General features: G+C 43.8%; 1 long non-coding RNA gene across 1 annotated transcript; it reads left to right on the forward strand.

Annotated features, from left to right (window-relative positions):
- Window positions 1-7,424: 7,424 nt before the first annotated feature.
- On the forward strand, window positions 7,425-18,109 carry LOC143518441 (uncharacterized). The gene is made up of 3 exons (XR_013132184.1): window positions 7,425-9,112; window positions 16,515-16,677; window positions 17,559-18,109. It is a non-coding gene; the product is annotated as an uncharacterized LOC143518441 (long non-coding RNA).
- The last annotated feature ends 3,093 nt before the right edge of the window (window positions 18,110-21,202 follow it).

The raw sequence follows: 21,202 nt of genomic DNA on the forward strand, positions 1-21,202 counted from the left end.
GAACTAATAAAAGACCAGCACCCTGTGATCTTAGTTGACGTGGGGGTTCATAGTAGGAAATAAGTTCCTGGAGGTATTCAGGAGCAAGCCTGTGTAGTGCTTTATATGTTAATAATAGAATTAAATCAATACGAAATTTAACTGGGAGCCAATGCAGTGCTGATAGGACTGGTCTAATATGCTGAAATTTTCTAGTTCTGGTCAGAACTCTGGCTGCGGCATTTTGAACTATTTGAAGTTTATTTAGATTCCTATTTGAACATCCTGACAGTAGTGAATTGCAGTAGTCTAATCTAGAGCTAACAAAGGCGTGCACCAATTTTTCTGCATCATCCTGTGATAATGCATTTCTTAATTTGGCAATGTTGCGGAGATGTAGAAATGCTATCCTAGTAGTATTATCTATGTATTTATCAAATGATAGGTCGGAGTCCAGTATGACGCCTAGGTTTTTGGCTACTGTGCCAGGTGTAATGGGATAGTCTGCAAGATTAAGCATTAAATTTGGATTTTTTTGTCTTGCGGCTTTAGGGCCCACAAGGAGAACTGTGAACACAAATGACTGTGATGTATGTGTATGTGTGAGTGTGTGTTTATGTGCAACACAAAAGTGCAACATAGGATAAATGTATGGACTGTACTTGCCAGCGAGGGTAGAAAGCTGTGACAACATTCCCCCAGAGGCCAGAGGTAAGCAGAGAAAGACCCGGGAATCCCACCCGCCCTCGGCCCCCCCAGGAGCTGTGGAGTCCCAGGGCAGCACTTCCCTGTGACCCTCGCATGCCCGCCCCCGCAGGTGCAGCCAAGGAGCGCAGGACCAGGGGAACCAGAGGAAACAGAACCCCCCCCCCATGGGCCAGCAGCAAAGCCCCCGGGAACCACCCCCCACCCGGCAGGGCCCCCCTCCCGCCGAGGAGTCCCAAGCCACCCCGGACCACAACCCCTTAGGGGAGCGGGCCAACCGCCCCCACGCCGGAGCACCAAGCCGGGCCCCGGAACCCCAAGGCACCCCTCCTCTGGAGTAGAGCAGTAATCACAGGGGAGAAGCCGGGAGTGGACCAGGCACGACTAGCCCCCGACCCAGAACCAGCTGTCCTCACTCAAATCAATATTTACATTCTCCCCCATATCTACACCCCTACATACATATACACACCCCCTTATATACACCCTTACCATGTATACACCTACACCTATCCTTATACACATACATACACACACACACACCCAAACTCACACTCTTTTAGATCCTCACATATATGCACCTGCATGTACATCCACCCCAACATACATCCCCACACACATTCACCCACACCCATATACACTCTTGCGGACATATATACCCCCATAAATGTACTCACACGTCCCCATACCCCCCCCCCCCCCCCACTACGTACTCATTCATCTACCTATAGAAACTAACACATTCTCCGCAGGGGCAAATGGATCGGCAGCAGCCCAAGGGCCTTCCGTGTGTTGACTCTTCTCAGAGTCCTCCGTACGTCATCAAGGTCAAGGCAGAACATCTCTTCATCCTCATGGGGAACAGCTCTTACTGCAGGAGTGTAATTTAGTGCCTCAAATCTCCCAAAGAAGTTGTTTAGTCCATTAAAAAATTCCACATCATCATCACCCACAGAGGGGCTACCTTGTGATTTGTAATGGTCTGAATGCCGTGCCACATGTCCTTGGTGTTAGTGGAGTCATAAAAGAGGTCCTGGAGTTTTGTTCCGTCAGCCCAGTTTGACTCTCACTGATCTCAGTGCATCCTCGTCACCAGACTTGAAGGCTGAGTTCTTAACTTTCAGCATTCTACGTACTTCATCTGTCATCTGTGGTTGTGAGTTTTAACGTGTGTGTGTTGGCTCTCAGTACCAGGAGTCTGAGCCAGTGTCACTCACCACGGAGCTCCGCCCACTCAGACTCTGTCCATGGTACTGATACTGCAGTCCCTCCTGCAGCCTAAACACCCAGATAAACAGCAGGACCCTCCCAGCAGCAACAGTAGCCATGGTAACAGTATTATATAGTATATATATATATATATATATATATATATATATATATATATATATATATATATATATTTCCATATGTGTATATGTATCTGTGTGTGTCTGTATACTGTATATGAATCTATACATGGCACGTAGTGTATATGACAGCTTTTATTGTCATATGGACAATATTACTATATTACTTCCAGCAATAATATGATTACAAAGCCACATAGTGGCATAACAAAATACCTAACAAACTTAACAACTTGACCCAGACAAAATACAGGGGAAAAACAACTGTAAAGCTACTGAAACCTACATTGTTACTCAGTGAGTAACCTCTGCAGTAACCGACTCTTTTCTGCTACACCTTCTATAATTTTATCACTCTCCAGCATCTTTAGGACATCTGTCTGAGTAGCCATGAGCATGAAAGCCTCAAGGTGCTGTTGTGAAAGAGAGCTCCTAATCCTGTTTCTGATTAACTTTAGAGTGGAGAAGCTTCTTTCACAAGCTACCTGTGTTACAGACAGGGTTAGCAGAAACTTGTACGCAAGCCCTATGGTGCTGTATGCATCTGTAAGGAGATTGTATTGCCTCAGAACCCGACAGCAGCAGAATGGACAGTCATTGCAAGATGAACAGTTTTTGTAAACTATCTCCATCTCATCTTCAACATCCTGTGATCCTTCCTTTGTTTCCATGGTTGGATACTCCTCCTTCAAGTCTGGTGACGAGGATGCACTGAGATCAGTGAGAGTCAAACCGGCTCATGGGCCAAAACTCCAGGACCTCTTTCATGACTCTTACGTTGGGAGGCACAGGTTGCCAACCCCAAGGCAGCATTATGAACTCTGAGTCTTACTTCGATGAAGAGGTGTTGTGAAGTGGCCCAACCGTTGCGCGTTCACGGTTCGTTTCCTGAGATGGCTAAGGTCGGTGGAGCAGGTCTCGTGAGACGGCTCAAATTGTGAAGACTTAGCGGTGACGTCACAGTCGCAGCTGGAGGGCGCAGACAAAACTTGTGCAGTTGACTGGAGGAGATAACTTAACTAAGAAAGAAAATGAGCTTGACTTGAAAGACTACACTGTAAAAAATCCAACTTTTGTTTAGTTCTCGAAACTAAAGTAAGAATGTAATTTGAACTAAAAAAAAATGCAGTTAAGGTGTAGCAGTGTTAGCATAGTTCTAAATGTATGCAGACGTTCTTACATTAGCCTGGTAGTGTATAAGTAAAGGACATTATTGTCAAACAATCATTTTGAGATGTTGTAAACGTCCTAATTCTGATGTAGCAACAAAGCAAATGGAGAAATAAACCGTAGACGGTCTAACGGGTCCTCACATTTGCGACTTTAGCTAGCAGGCTAGCTAGCAACCACCGGCAGTGGAAAAGAGGCCTCCTGCCCCATGCCGCTTAAATGAACACATATAACGAATTCTGAGTGAATGATCTTCACTTTAGGCTTTAGTGTCTTGCTGTGTATTTCAATATGAATTTTTCCGTGAAACTGTAATATGTAAATATTTAAGCATGGCACGTAGTGTATATGACAGCTTTTATTGTCATATGGACAATATTACTAGAGTGGAAAAGCTTCTTTCACAAGTTACCTGTGTTACAGACAGGGTTAGCAGAAACTTGTATGCCAGCCCTATGGTGCTGTATGCATGTATAAGGAGATTGTATTGCCTCAGAACCCGACAGCAGCAGAATGGACAGTCATTGCAAGATGAACAGTTTTTGCAAACTATCTCCATCTCATCTTCAGCATCCTGTGATCCTTCCTTTGTTTCCATGTTTGGATACTCCTCCATTACAGAAGTCTTTATCCTGTCCCACTGTCCTGCCAGGCTGATGAGCTCATTCTGTAAACTGTTGCATTGTCTTCAAATGGCAGTAGATACTTGCTCAGCTGTTGGAAAGACGACTCTGGGAATCTGCCAGCATAGGCTGTTACCCGATTAAAGTTTTTGGATCCAAAAGTGCCATTTCTCAGAAAGCGCTGGTGTATGCTCTCTAAAACTGTGTCCATGATTTTGTTATGGACGTCAATCTTGTATGACGTGATAGCATCACTTAGAGTCTCATCTCGGCACATCTCACCTGGCATAGATTTCTTCTTTCTACCACGTTTTTTGTGGCAGAGATGCTTCAACCTCCAGCTCATTCTCATCATTTAGGTTGTTGTTGGCCCACTGGACAAGTGTCTCTGCTGCTGTTTTGACTTCCTGAATGTCTCTGCTAATATTGTTCACCTGCGATTCTGCACCCACAATCATCCGATGAGCTATCAGTATGTCCATTCAACTTGTCTGGAGGTACTTTGATACTGGTGTGGTAATGTGGAAGATTCACATAAAAACCTGGGCTGTAGGCTGTAGGCTGTATTTTAAGAGCTGGGTGATGTATTCCATTGCATTGACACGTGCGGTGGTACTGATGGTGTTCATATCTTTGATAGCAGACAGAGTGTGAAGAACATCAACATATAGGTCCCCATCTGGCTTTCCAAACCAGCTAAATACTTTTGACAGAGCAGCATCTCTTGACCACCAGCACGTTTGCCCTATTGGGACAAGACGTCTATGTTTTAGATCCTTGCTCTGCCTTTCCCAAGTGTTCATCCTCTGGTAGGACTCTTTAATGAAGATAGCAATGTTGTTTAGCAGTGTAAATAGAGAGCCACTTGCCAAAACACATTCTGTTGTTTCTGAAAGTACAAGGTTTAGTATGTGTGCGTTGCACCACACATGGAGTTGATTGGGGGACTTCTGATTCAAAAGGGCAGAGAAGCCATTATACTGACCCTGCATGTTGGAGGCCCCATCTGTAGAACTCCCAATACACTGTTTCCAGATTCATTCCCTCCAGCACCTTGCTTACAAGTTGGACAAAATACTGACCTGTGGATGCTTCACATCTGATCACTGCCACAAGGCGCTCATGAATGATGTCTGTCACATAGCGTATGACAACAGATCACTGGTCTTGAGCTGTGATGTCTGGGGTGGTGTCGATTTGAATGGAGTACATACCAGTCTCATGGATTCCTGTTGCTATAATGTTCTTCATTAGGGATTGGATTGTGCTGATTATGTAATCAACTGTTGTTTTTGAAAACAAAGTAACAAGTGCACCTCTTCCTTTTTTGAATTCAGATTTGTGGATCTGCGAGCTTTTTTCTACGCTGAGTATAAGGTGCTCCTTGAGGCACACATCATATTTGCCCAGCAAAATGACCATCTCAAAAAAATTACCATGATCCAGAGTATCATCATCCAGTGTATGATGCCTGTGCCTGTTTGCCTCTGAAGCTCAAACCCCTTTTACCGATCAGTTTTACAACATCTATGATGCGCTCAAGAACTTGTCACTTCCTGCGTACTTGCCAGAGGTGGGGACTCGAGTCACATGACTTGGACTCGAGTCAGACTCGAGTCATTAATATTAAGACTTTTGACTTGACTTGAAAAAATATTCAGAGACTTAGACTTGACTTGGACTTTTACTCCAATAACTTGACTTGAATTGGACTTGAACCTGTTTACTTGCAAAGACTTGATTTTTTTTACGCCAAATCTAAAATTTAAAACGCATATTAATATTTATAAAGTGCGCCCCATTAATTTCATTTCCGTCCTTCTGACGCAGACCGGCGTTACACCAGATTCTGTGACCGTCGAGTTTTGTGACCACAGGGGGCGCTATTTCACAGTTTCTGTTCAGAGGCACAAACGCTTTACGAATGCTACGTAAACTACGCTGATGCACTTTCTTTACTCGTTTTGTTGGTGTCCACAAGCCAAAATATGACAGATGTTTATATTTACATTTATCGTCTCTTAATTACATAAATGTACTTAAACAAGATTTACCATCCCCTCACCATTGCAGCCAACAAAGAAATCATGAATGGGATGTACAGGTGAGCCTTTTTAACTGGGGTCACCAATTCTGACGGCAGCCATCAGAATATGTGACCCCACTGAATCTCCAGGTAACAATAGTAGCCTACACCGTGACCCCACAATAACAGAAAACAATGAAAAAATAACCCTAACCTTTTATATTAGTCTATATTTAAACATTTTATCCAAATGTTTAGAATAACCATTCGTAATGACAGCATCTTGCTTACGATGAAGCTTGCTATTTTCATGTAAAATGATGTAACGAAACATTCTTGTTTAAGTACATTTATGTAATTAAGAGAAGATAAAATGTAAATGATCTGTCATCTTTTGGCTGGCGGACACCAACAAAACGAGTAAAGAAACGCATCAGCGTAGCATTCGTAAAGCGCTGGTGCCTGTAAAAAAAAAAAAAAAGACTCGAAAGGACTTGAAATTCCAAGTTTCAGACTTGGGACTTGACTTGACGGTTGCTTGTCTTGACTCGAGACTTGACTTGAGTTGACTGTCTTTGCTTGAGACTTGACTCGGGACTTGAGGATAAAGACTTGGACTTACTTGAGACTTGCAAAACACTGACTTGGTCCCACCTCTGGTTCTTGCTGCCTGTGAAGTGACATCTGAGGTCCAATAAGAAGTTCCTTAACTGTCTTTTTGGAGGACTGAAGAAAGTGTGACTCACCACAAACTCTGTGGTTATCACTTTGCTCATGCTCTTCAGTTCTCAGGTGTATGTGTGTGAAGGAGGTCATGCCAGAAATGAAGGAACTACTGTCACTACTTTTAGCATAAGCCATACAGACAAAGCAGAAGAGTGCTTGATTTTTGTCATTGTATGACAGCCATTTTTTATTGTACCATTTTTACGGGTAAATTATTTTTGTACTATAGGCTTGTCTGCCTTCTGTTTGGGGTGAAAATGAAGAAAAAGTTCTACTGTCTCTGGTTTGGGTCTTGTGAAATAATCAATCTCTGATATATGGGCATCTAGGCCTTCCTCATGAGTCACATATCTCTCTGTAGAATCATCAGAATCACTTTCAGCCTATTAAATAATTAGTAATTGTTAATTGAATTAGTAGGCTTAAAGAACAACTACACAACCAGTAATAATACTAATACAAAAGCAATAATTAATAATAATAGTAGCTGATATTAGTGCAGAGTTAATGAGTAAATATTATTAATATTAGTAGTAGTAGTAGTAGTAGTAGTAATAGTGGTGGTAGTAGTAGTAGTAGTAGTAGTAATAGTGGTAGTAGTAGTAGTAATAGTGGTAGTAGTAGTAGTAGTAGTGGTAGTAGTAGTAGTAGTAGTAGTAGTAGTAGTAGTAGTAATAGTGGTAGTAGTAGTAGTAATAATAGTGGTAGTAGAAGTAGTAATAGTGGTAGTAGTAGTAGTAGTAGTAGTAGTAGTAGTAGTAGTAGTAGTAGTAATTGTGGTAGTAGTAGTAGTAATAATAGTGGTAGTAGTAGTAGTAGTAGTAGTAGTAGTAGTAGTAGTAGTAATAGTGGTAGTAGTAGTAGTAGTAGTAGTAGTGGTAGTAGTAGTAATTGTGGTAGTAGTAGTGGTAATAATAGTGGTAGTAGTAGTAATAGTGGTAGTAGTAGTAGTAATAGTGGTGGTAGAAGTAGTAGTAGTAGTAGCAGTAGTGGTAGTAGTAGTAATAGTAGTAATAGTGGTAGTAGTAGTAGTAGTAGTAGTAGTAGTAGTAGTAGTAATTGTGGTAGTAGTAGTAGTAATAATAGTGGTAGTAGTAGTAATAGTGGTAGTAGTAGTAGTAATAGTGGTGGTAGAAGTAGTAGTAGTAGTAGTAGTGGTAGTAGTAGTAATAGTAGTAATAGTGGTAGTAGTAGTAGTAATAGTGGTGGTAGTAGTAGTAGTAATAGTGGTAGTAGTAGTAGTAGTAATAGTGGTGGTAGTAGTAGTAGTAATAGTGGTAGTAGTAGTAGTAGTAATAGTGGTAGTAGTAGTAGTAATAGTGGTAGTAGTAGTAGTAGTAATAGTGGTGGTAGTAGTAGTAGTAGTAGTAGTAGTAGTAGTAGTATTCTAACCATAGTACTTTTGTCTTTGTTCTTGTAGATGCTCTTCCCCTTTGCCCCTATCAAATGCTGAGCTTTGGCCCTTTTGGCATTTCCTTCCTCACCTGGGTTATCATCACCCACTGTCTGTACAAACATTAGTACTGTTAATATTTCAAGTGCTGTGTAAAACAACAGACGCAACAAAAAAATTACAAATAAATATGAAACAATGCTAATCTTGCTTGTGCTGCTGCTAGCAGTAGCCTCTGATCTCTCATCATGTCTTGACCCAGAACTTGAGGATGGAACACCAAACAAGTCAGCAGTTTTTAAATTAGTTGCTGCACTATCCTTGAGAGCTTTTCTTTTTTCTCTCTCAGCTTTTCAGCGCCACCTTTACGTTTCGTAGTTTGTTTAGACCCTGGCTTAGACTGCTCCATCTTTACGGCAATACAGACGTGTTTTTTCACGTTTCAGTAGTGTGAACCGTGTGGCGGAGGGATCACATGATGAGTTAGACCCTCAGCAGTGTCAGTGTGTAACTGGCGTCTCTCTCTTGACTTGTTACTCGTAGGATACAAACAGGGAGATATAATTAATGTGGCATTAGTATGGACAAGGCTTTTCCAGTTCGTGACTACTTGTATTAATAAGTGACACAGCTGCTGTATATTTTCATGGTCCGGCCCGGATTTTCTGGGACAAGTTTTTTTTTTTCTGATCTCCGCTGCATACTGTCAGCCCGCATCAACTGGCGGGAGAGGTAATAGACACCGTTAAACAGCAGCGTGACTACGGGCCGGGGCCGCAGTGCGCGACAATGGCTCCTCCACGGTTAAACCACCGGCGGCCGGTGGCCCACTAACCCATCGGCCCACCAGGGAAATCCACGGTAGCAATGTTTGCCAGTCCACCACTGACAGTAGCCATGGCAACAGAATCATCAGCATCTCGTCCCTCTCCTGAGCCCAATCACAGTGCCAGTGTGGTTCCCCCAGTGGTGATGCTGCAGTGCCAGTGTGGTTCCCCCAGTGGTGATGCTGCAGTGCCAGTGTCCTACACAGAAGCAGAACACTGCTGCAGTGGGCCGGGCCAGCGCTCCAGTGATCAGGAAGGAGAGACGCTGCTGGGTTTGTGTCAGCTGATGCTGGGAGGAGGAGCAGCACTGGGAGGTGAAGCAGAGATACCAAACACACACACACACAGTCACACACCTGCTGTGACACTCACACACACACACACACACACACACACACACACACACACACACACACACACACACACACATACCTGCTGTGACACTCACACACACACACACACACCTGCTGTGACTCCCTCACACACACACACACACACACACACACACACACACACACACACACACACACACACACACACACACACACACACACACCTGCTGTGGCTCCCTCACACACACACACACACACACACACACACCTACTGTGACTCCCTCACACACACACACACACCTGCTGTGACTCCCTCACACACACACACACACACACCTGCTCTGACCCCCTCACACACACACACACACACACACACACACACATCTGCTGTGACTCCCTCACACACACACACACACACCTCCTCTGACCCCCTCACACACACATCTGCTGTGACTCCCTCACACACACACACACACACACACACACACACACACACACACACACACACACACACACACCTGCTGTGACTCCCTCACACACACACACACACCTGCTCTGACCCCCTCACACACACACCTGCTGTGACTCCCTCACACACACACACACACACACACACACACACACCTGCTGTGACCCCCTCACACACACACACACCTGCTGTGACCCCCCCTCACACACACACCTGCTGTGACTCCCTCACACACACACACACACACACACCTGCTGTGACTCCCTCACACACACACACACACCTGCTGTGACTCTCTCTCACACACACACACACACACACCTGCTGTGACTCCCCCTCACACACACACACACACCTGCTGTGACCCCCTCACACACACACATACACCTGCTCTGACCTCCTCACACACACACCTGCTCTGACCCCCTCACACACACACACACACACACACACACACCTGTTGTGACCCCCTCACACACACACACCTGCTCTGACCCCCTCACACACACACACACACACCTGCTCTGACCCCCTCTCACACACACACACCTGCTCTGACCCCCTCTCACAGACACACACCTGCTCTGACCTCCTCACACACACACCTGCCCTGACCCCCTCTCACACACACACCTGCTTTGAGCTCCTCACACACACACCTGCTCTGACCCCCTCACACACACACACACACACACACACACACACACACACACACACACACACACACACACACACCTGCTCTGACTGACCCCCCACACACACACACACACACCTGCTCTGACCCCCTCACACACACCTGTGCTGACTTCCTCACTGAACCATCTACACTCACACTCTGTCCCCCCACCACAGCCTGCAGCAGGTGTGACCTCCACCACAACAGCTGATCTCTCCTCTTTAGTGCAGGTAAACGTGTGCTCTGTTAGATGAACTGATCTCTCCTCTTTAGTGCAGGTAAACGTGTGCTCTGTTAGATGAGCTGACCTCTCTTCTTTAGTGCAGGTAAACGTGTGCTCTGTTAGATGAGCTGATCTCTCCTCTTTAGTGCAGGTAAACGTGTGCTGTTAGATGAACTGATCTCTCCTCTTTAGTGCAGGTAAACGTGTGCTCTGTTAGATGAGCTGACCTCTCCTCTTTAGTGCAGGTAAACGTGTGCTCTGTTAGATGAGCTGACCTCTCCTCTTTAGTGCAGGTAAACGTGTGCTCTGTTAGATGAGCTGACCTCTCCTCTTTAGTGCAGGTAAACGTGTGCTCTGTTAGATGAGCTGACCTCTCCTCTTTAGTGCAGGTAAACGTTGTTATGTTTGGGTATCAAATAAATTCGAGATCAAGTTTCCAGTCTACTAACTTTTTATTCTTCCATCATTCTGACCACACCACGGACCCTTCTCTCCCTATCTTTCTCTCACCCCCTACAGGAGGGGAGGGGTATTACATGACCGTATATAGCGTTACACATCATTACTATTGTAAATAGATATGCAAACACAACATCTCCCCTGTTACTCATAAAAGATTTACCATGTCATTATGAGCTTCGTTCCCGTAATGACCTACTGCATAGAACATGAAAACCTCAGGCATAACTTTTCCTGGCTTGTACAATCAAAGTAATAACTGTGAACAAATAGCTCTTGTAGAACCCACTCACTGAAGAATGTTAATACACTATAAGAACGGTTATAACTGAACCTATCAATAAGCATATTCAGAAACATTCACTAAAGCTTTTAGTAATGACAAACTCTTTTTTTTTTTCAGGGCAGCGATCCGCCTACACCCTTTACATATCTTCTTAATGGTACTATGTCAGCACATAGTCTTTAGTCCAAGTTGGTGGTTGTCTCACTCTCTGAGTGTTGTCTCTTTTCAGAGTCTCTGTAACAGTTTCTTCCGTTATAGCATCTTCTGATGACCTCACCGCGTTCTCGGGGCAGCGAGAAAGACGTGAAGCATTCCACCGTCTACCATCACTCAGTATAAAAGTGCTTAATCCAGTCTGCTGTTGCACAGACAAGGGCTCAGTGTATTGCCGCTCTCCTTTTCCCACATGAAAAGGCTTCCGTACTCGCACCTTGTCGCCCACTTTGAGGTTCGGAGGTCGTGCACCCCTTCTCTTGTCAGTGTAACGCTTACTCTTGGACTGTCGTAAGGCCACCCTGGCAGCGACCCGAGCATACCTCTCTTCATCTACCGCTGGTGGTAGGACGTGTAATTTCGTTCGCATGGGCCTGCCTCTCAGAAGTTGAAAAGGAGATTGACCAGTCGTCGCATGAGCTGTGGCTCGGTAATTGTGGAGCATGTTAGTCACTGCAGGCTTCCATGGTAGTTGGGTTATCTGCGCCGCTTGAATACAGTCCTTGAGAACTCTGTTAAAGCGTTCCACAGAACCGTTGGCCTGCGGATGGTAAACACTCGCTCTAATGTGTTTGATGTTCCGTTCTCTCAAAAACTCAGCAAAAACAGAGGACGCGAACTGTGAACCATTGTCTGTAGTAATGACACAAGGGTTTCCTTCACGTGCAAAAATAGAAGTCAGGAATGCAATGACAGTGTCATTATTCGCATTTGTCGAAAAACCTACTTCTGGCCATTTACTGAAATAATCTACCAGGGTGATAGCAAATCTACAGTCATTAGCCCCACATTCAAACGGACCCACGATATCGACAGCCACATGCTGGAACGGGCCTTCTGGAAATTCAACAGGCTGCATTGGTGCAGGAGCAGCATGGGCTGTTTTGTCACATGACTGACAAACTGTGCAAGACGAAATGACCTCATGTATTAGTCCATCCATGCGCGGCCACCAGTAAAGTTCTCTAAGGCGCTGCTTTGTGCGAACAACCCCTTGATGACCTTCGTGCGCCAAGTGCACAATTCTGTCTCTGAGGGCTTTAGGTACAACCAGGCGTGTACCTCGAAAGATCAATGGCGTGTCCACAGCCAGTTCATGTCGCACCAAGAAGTATGGCTGTAGCTCACTTGGAAGAGCTTTTTTCACTTTTGGCCATCTTGAGTGAATGACCTTCCGTACTTGTGATAATTCAGGACAATCTTCACATTCCGCCTTGAAGTCAGCCATGGGAAGTGCCGCTAGGAGTGGTGAGATCTCTGCTATCTCTGTGAATAAATCGTGTTCCAACTCCTCTTCTACGCTGGAGTGGTTGAGAGGAACACGTGAGAGAGCATCAGCCATGACATTGAGGCTACCAGGGCGGTACTGCACATCGTACTGAAAACACATGAGTCTTGCTGACCATCTTGCAATCCTCATACCAGCCCTATTCATACCTTTGGTATTGAGGAGAGTTGTAAGAGCTTGGTGGTCGGTACGTAACGTGAACCTCTGTCCCCACACATAAGTTCTCCATCGCTCCACTGCCCAGACACAAGCTAGAGCCTCTTTTTCAGTGGTGGAGTACTTCCTCTCCGCAGTCGACAATGTGCGTGAAGCAAATGCAACAATGCGTTCACTACTATCGTCATGCAGCTGCGTTAGCACAGCTCCTAAGCCATAATCTGAGGCATCTGTGGTAACGAAAGTTGGTAATTTGGGGTTGTAGATGGAAAGTGCAGGACTTTTCAGAAGCATTGATTTCAGATTGTTGAAGCTTTCCTCTGCTTCCTCATTCCACTGTAGCCCGGCTTGTGTGTTTGCCCTGAGGAGCTCTCGCAGTGGTTCCACTAGAGTAGCATAATTAGACAGAAATCTACTGAACCAGGATGTTAAACCCAGGAAGGAACGTAGTGCTGCCATGTCTTTGGGAACCGGAGCATCAGCAATAGCAGTTAGATGGTCTGAACTTGGGCGTAGACCCTCTTTAGAAATGACGTGTCCTAGGAACGTAATGCTTGTTTGACTAAACGAGCTTTTGTCAGAATTAATCCGAAGGCCAGCATTTTTGAGACGTTGTAGAACCATTTGCAGATTCCCATCATGAACTTCCTTTGAAGAGCCATAGACTATAATATCATCTAGATAGTTCTGTACACCTGGAAGATCCTTCAGGATTGTTTCCATCATTTTTTGAAAAGCAGATGGAGCTGATGTGAGGCCAAAAGGAACACGTGTAAATTGGAATAGTCCATCATGTGTTATGAAAGCAGTTAGCTTGCGGCTTTCGAGGTGTAGAGGTAGCTGATGGTAAGCTGAACTCAGATCAATCTGGCTGTAATATGTAGCACCTGCCAGTTCAGCAAATAAATCCTCCATATGAGGAAGAGGGTAACAGTCCATAATCACACTTTTATTTGGTTCGCGTAGGTCAACGCAGAGTCGGAGACCCCCTTTCCGTTTCCTTGCGACCACAAGGGGACTCACCCATTCAGATGCATCTATGCGTTCAATTATGCCCTCTTGAAGTAATCGTTTTAACTCTACCGACACCTCTTTGCGTACACTCAGTGGTAAACGCCTTAACTTTTGGCGGACAGGTTGCACTGATTTGTCCACTTGTACCTTGTGGATGAAGCCTCTCACACATTCAAATGTGGAAGACGGGGCAGAGTCAAGATTATATACTGTAGATTTTCGCTTGGCCACCGGTGGCGTATTCACAATGTGGTCTTCAATATCCTCAACTTTGCCCCCAACAATGTTGACATTTAGTGCTTTGATTAGATCTAAGCCTAATAATGGTGATCCACTTTTCACAATGTAGAATGAAGTTGAAATTTTGTGATTTTGACCTTTGATGTCAACTACAGCTGGTAGACAGCCAATCACTGGTAACTCCTGTCTAGCGTAAGTGAGTAATTTCACTTCAGGTTCCTTGAGTGTGCAATTAGCAAAGTACTGTTTGTATAAGCTTTCTGGAAGAATTGACACAGAAGCTCCAGTATCAACAATTAATGTTAGAGCATGGGAGTTTCCTGAAGGTGCTTCTATATTAGCAGTGCATGTGATCTTATTATATGTTGCTGCCACATGTTTAACATCACCTACATAGAGCACAGCTAGCTCTGGAATGACCACCTCCCTCACTTCGTGTACAGCAGATTTACAGACCTTGGCGAAATGTCCCTTTTTCCCGCAGTTGTTGCATTTTACTGAAGCAGCTGGACAGTTTTTGTCATTCGCCAGGTGCCTACCCGATCCACATCTGAAGCATTTACGTGGCTGATGGTCAGTTTTTGTATTTTTTCTGTGGTCTTGCTGTTTGTGTGGTAGGGATTTCCCTGAACATAGTCCTTGCTTCCTTCTAGAACAAGCCTGTGTAGCACCCACAGCCTGTACTAATGCAGTAGTGACTGGTTTCGCCGATGAGAGCAATGTAGCATCTTTCGTTGCTGACTCTATCTGGCACGCGATCGTTTGAGCTTTGTCCAGTGTGAGATCATCCTCCAGTAATAACTTGTCTCTTACCGTACTGAGATAAGCGTTAGAGATTAACTGGTCTCTTATCATCTCACTCTCCATTTGCCCAAACGAACATGGTGCTGCTAACGCTCGCAGCGCTGCAACATACTGAGACACGGTTTCCTCCGCCCGTTGCACACGTTGTCTGAACGTGTGTCTGCAAGCAACCACGTTAACTTTCGGCACAAAGTGTTTCTCAAGCGCAGCCATAGCTTCATCAAAAGTCGTACCTTGTTCTGGCAAAGTGTAGAACAACCGTTGTCCCTCAGAACCCAAACAATGAAGCAAAACGGCACGTCGTCTCGCATCCGGCCATGCATCTCCGGTAGCGTTTATAACTAGCATGTAGTTATCAAACATTTTCCGCCATGTAACGAACGGTATCGGCGGCTCACCCACGTGAGAAAGAAACGGCAGCGGGCTGGGCACCGAAGCGCTCATCCTCGTCGCCAATTTGTTATGTTTGGGTATCAAATAAATTCGAGATCAAGTTTCCAGTCTACTAACTTTTTATTCTTCCATCATTCTGACCACACCACGGACCCTTCTCTCCCTATCTTTCTCTCACCCCCTACAGGAGGGGAGGGGTATTACATGACCGTATATAGCGTTACACATCATTACTATTGTAAATAGATATGCAAACACAACAAACGTGTGCTCTGTTAGATAAGCTGACCTCTCCTCTTTAGTGCAGGTAAATGTGTGCTCTGTTAGATGAGCTGACCTCTCCTCTTTAGTGCAGGTAAACGTGTGCTCTGTTAGATGAGCTGACCTCTCCTCTTTAGTGCAGGTAAACGTGTGCTCTGTTAGATGAGCTGACCTCTCCTCTTTAGTGCAGGTAAATGTGTGCTCTGTTAGATGAGCTGACCTCTCCTCTTTAGTGCAGGTAAACGTGTGCTCTGTTAGATGAGCTGACCTCTCCTCTTTAGTGCAGGTAAACGTGTGCTCTGTTAGATGAGCTGACCTCTCCTCTTTAGTGCAGGTAAACGTGTGCTCTGTTAGATGAGCTGACCTCTCCTCTTTAGTGCAGGTAAACGTGTGCTCTGTTAGATGAGCTGACCTCTCCTCTTTAGTGCAGGTAAATGTGTGCTCTGTTAGATGAGCTGATCTCTCCTCTTTAGTGCAGGTAAACGTGTGCTCTGTTAGATGAGCTGACCTCTCCTCTTTAGTGCAGGTAAACGTGTGCTCTGTTAGATGAGCTGACCTCTCCTCTTTAGTGCAGGTAAATGTGTGCTCTGTTAGATGAGCTGACCTCTCCTCTTTAGTGCAGGTAAACTTGTGTTTGGTTAGATGAGCTGATCTCTCCTCCATGTTAGAGGTCCTGCTACAGGTTGGGTTTGGTTCAGCGCACTTTCCCATGCTGTAATCACAGCCGTTTGAACAGGTGCAGTTGGGACACAGTAAGACTGTGAGCCTGTTACTGTGAGACTGTGACTGTAAATGAGACTGTGGCACTCAACTAAATAACGAGACAAATACACATCAAGCATGAACAATGATTACCAAGATATAAACAGAAGATGTAAACAGAGATGTTGCTATGGTTACAGGGAGGAGATCATGAAAGGGAACCTAAGGCTGAGACACAACGGCGACGTGAAAATGGCATGAAGCGTAACATGTACAGAGAAACCTTTGTAGACAAGGACATGGATAACAAGGGGACATGAAGAGTAAATGTAGCTGCAGCTCCTCACTGCTCCTCTGTGTCAGGTGTGTTCTCACTATTTTATTAGGTGTAATTATAAACTGAAAATGAAAGTGATGTGGCTTGTAGGCGTGTCCTGGGGCAAGAACAAAAACGTGATATTGTGCTGCTGAACTCAGTCACCCAGGTGGCCGTGTAACCTGCAGAGTGAATGTTCTTAAACTGTTAACCATTATCTGGAATCGTTGCTTCTGAGTGACACCTTTGGGCTGACTTTGTGTTTAAATCAAATGAAACATTCAGTAAGTAGACTACTTTTAACAAAATGACACTATATACTGTATAGGCCTGTGCATGCAAAATTATTAATTATAGTTTTGATATTTAATAGTTTTCACAGCTGCTCTACACTGATTATCAGCTTGGTTAGAGCAGCATGCTGCAGCTGTAAAGATGATCAACCATACAAACGTGCTGAACCTGATCTAGTCCAGGGTTAACAGTGTTAACAGAAGATCTAGTCCAGGGGTTAGTAGTGTTAACAGAAGATCTAGTCCAGGGTTAACAGTGTTAACAGTACATCTAGTCCAGGGTTAGCAATAGAAGATCTAGTCCAGACTTAGCAGGATTAAGTTAATCCTGGTGTGGATTTTACATGGGAGAGTAAAACTGGTTCTCATATTGTCACACAGGGGGAGTGTTTTAGTGAGAAATGTATCCAGATACTACAGAGAATATCCAGGCCTATAATATCATGTTTCTTGCCTTACTGTCTTACAATAGGTTGCCTTGTCAGTTTATTTTTTATGACAGTTTACCCCTGTGTCTTTAGGCTTATGGATGTTTGTGAATAATGATAATGTTTGTTTCTGAAGTATTATTCATTAATTAATTCATTCGTTCATCCATTCATTCATTCATTCATTCATTCATTATTTCACCACAGGAAATGGCATTCTCATCAGAGATTATTCCTGGGGCATCATTGATTGGTACCAGTGCTGAACAAATATCTCAGGGCATACAAACAGGAAGAAATGTTGTCATTGAAATTTCCAACTTCAGTGACACGTATAGCCTGGGAAATCCAAGGTAAGTGGGAATGAACAGTTCTTAGCATGGCAGTATTCCAGTGCTGCTATGGGGTAACAGTGAACAGGTAACAAGTAGAGCACATAGCACTGACGAAATGAGGAACACGCACACACACAGACAAGCACAGACGAACATGCACACAAAGATAAGCACAGACTAACATACACACACAGACAAGCAGAGACGAACGTCCACACACAGACAAGCACAGACGAACATACACAAACAAGCACAGATGAACTTACACACACAGACAAGCACAGATGAACATACACACACAGACAAGCACAGATGAACATACACACACAGACAAGCACAGACAAATGTACACACACAGACAAACATACACACACAAGCACAAACATACACACACAAACAAGCACAGACGAATGTACACACACAGACAAACATACACACACAAGCACAAACATACACACACAAACAAGCACAGACGAATGTACACACACAGACAAACATACACACACAGACAAGCACAGATGAACGTACACTCAGACAAACATACACACACAAGCACAGACAAACATACACACACAAACAAGCACAGATGAACGTACAAACATACATAAAACACACACAGACAAGCACAAACATACACACACAAGCACAGACGAACGTACACACACAGACAAGCACAGACGAACGTACACACACAGACAAGCACAGATGAACATACATACACAGACAAGCACAGACGAACATACACAGACAGACAAGCACAGATGAACATACACACACAGACAAGCACAGACAAACATACACACACAGACAAACGTACACTCACAGACATATACACACAAGCACAGATGAACTTACACACACAGACGAGCACAGACGAACATACATACACAGACAAGCACAGACGAACATACATACACAGACAAGCACAGACGAACATACACAGACAGACAAGCACAGATGAACATACACACACAGACAAGCACAGATGAACTTATTTAAAAATAAAGCAGTCTTAGGAGAGTCTGTAATGGCAGGTTAGGGACCATCAAAGCACTGGATTCAGGTTCCTGTGGAAGTTAATAAGGGAGAAGGTAAAAAGGAGATGAGGTGAATTGTTGCGCTTTCTTGGACGTGTTCTTCACTTTCCATCTCGGTTAGGAGTAGATTTTCTTTCTCAATAAACCAATAAAGATTTTAATGAAGATCATTTGGACACTCTTCAAGTTGTAGTGTATTTATTTCTCATTTTCACTACACAGCAGCAGCAGGACAAGTGAACAGCAATCCGCCCTTTTTTAACAGTCAAATACACACACACACAAAAAAACTTTATTTTCTGTAGTGTCCTTACGTGTCAAAATAAAAGTGCTTAATAAGATGGGACTATATTGCATACAAGTGGAGACATTATTGTCTGACAAGAACAACAATAATAAAATAAACATAAATAATACACTTATGAGAACATAACCTAACATGAATAACTAAACAACTGGTGACTGGGCCCAGGGAAGTGAAGGTTTGCCATCATTAGTGCATTTGGATAAAGAGAACTGGATTTGTACCAACCATTGACCAAGCACAAACCGAGACATCCTTCACATGCTTTAGAAGATATGCACACACTGCCTGCACACACACCTACATATGCAAACCTCTCCAAAACTGGCATTGACACAACAAGGCTTCTCTGTGTCTGAGCCAGAATGATGTCTGTGATGGCAGACTGATGCTCGAGAATGGAGACACGGAGCCAAAATGGCCGCTGCTTTCTCCCAGTCTGAGCCAGAATGAGGACCAGTGATGGCTGAAATACCTGTGGAGAGACTACATGAAGGTAGCTCAATAGCCTTATAACCAGTGTTGGGAACGTTACTTTAAAAAAGTAATTAGTTATAGTTACTCACTACTTGTTCAAAAAAGTAACTGAGTTAGTAACTGAATTACTCTATAATAAAAGTAACTTGTTACCAGGGAAAGTAACTATTTGCGTTACAGTTAAAAAAAGGTTATAGGCCTATGCCAATTAATTAAGTTTTTTTTAAAGCAGTTTTCACAGTCAGTTGAAATAAGTAGATCAGAAAATTGTTTAACTTTTGATATTTATTGCACATCCACAGACCAGTGCAGGATAAAATCCTTTAAAATCCCAAATCTTTGAAAAAAAAAGCAAAAGTAAACAGTTACACTATATAAAGTGCATTTACATCTATGAAATAAAATTAAATTCTCTCAACCTGAGACAACTGGTTTGTTTACAACAGAAGCAAACTTAACAATAAAACCTCTATTCTTAATTAAATAAATCAAATACCCAGTCTGATAGACATTCAAGTATTCAAGACATTCAAGTATTTTCTTAAATAATGTTTATATCGCCTTGAAAGTTCTAGTTTTCTTCGGCTTGCACCTGACGCCATTTCGGCCTCTTCTCCGTTTGTGTCGTGTCACTCGCGTGCTTCGGCGCGCGTGTAAAAACACTGGCTCTGATTGGCTATCATAACGCTGCCTTAGCCAATCGCTTACTGACTTGTTAAGTTAAACAGGTGTTACACCGAGAACTGTGACCTATCGAGATCTGTTACTCCTCACTAGCCTGGGCAGCGGTCCGCTCGCATTAGTATAACAATATATAGTAACACACCGCTTTTAATGACCAGTAACGTAAACGGCGTTGTAACGACAGGAAAAGTAATTATATTATCCCGTTACTGACAAAATGACGACGTTACCTAATGCCATTATTTTTAACGACGTTATTCGCAACACTGCTTATAACACACCATGTCTCCCCAGCATCAGACATTTTATTGTTGTTTCAAAGACAAGCATACACACACGCACACACACACACACACACACACACACACAACACACACACAACACACACACATCCCGTTCCTCTGCATTCCTCTCACAAATCGTTATGATCTGTGTTGTACTGGATTTGTTTTGTTTCTCCTGTCGTCCTCACACACTGAACTCGTATCTCTGTGCATCTTACGTGCCAGTGTGGCATGTGTGTGTTGTTGTTTTTGTTTGATTGTTTTTTTAAAACAACTCTTAAACCCCACTTATATTCATTGGCTTTTAACAAAGCATGCCACTTTGTATGTTTGTAGTTTTTACTGTTTTAGTTTTATTCTTTGATTTGTTAGAATCACGTTAGAATGTGACGCCTATGGAGCAGAGCACAGAGAGGGAGACCTACCTGACCAAAACACTCAGACTGTGTAACAGAGCACAGAGAGGGATATCTTCCTGACCAAAGCACTCAGACTGTGTAACAGAACACAGAGAGGGAGATCTACCTGACCAAAGCACTCAGACTGTGTAACAGAATACAGAGAGGGAGACCTACCTGACCAAAGCACTCAGACTGTGTAACAGAACACAGAGAGGGAGACCTACCTGACCAAGGCACTCAGCCTGTGTAACAGAACACAGAGAGGGAGATCTACCTGACCAAAGCACTCAGCCTTCAAGGCAGCACCATTGGTCACCAGCAGCTCAAAT

This window comes from Brachyhypopomus gauderio, chromosome 7, assembly GCF_052324685.1.
Source record: "Brachyhypopomus gauderio isolate BG-103 chromosome 7, BGAUD_0.2, whole genome shotgun sequence".
Classification (NCBI taxonomy): Eukaryota; Metazoa; Chordata; class Actinopteri; order Gymnotiformes; family Hypopomidae; genus Brachyhypopomus; species Brachyhypopomus gauderio.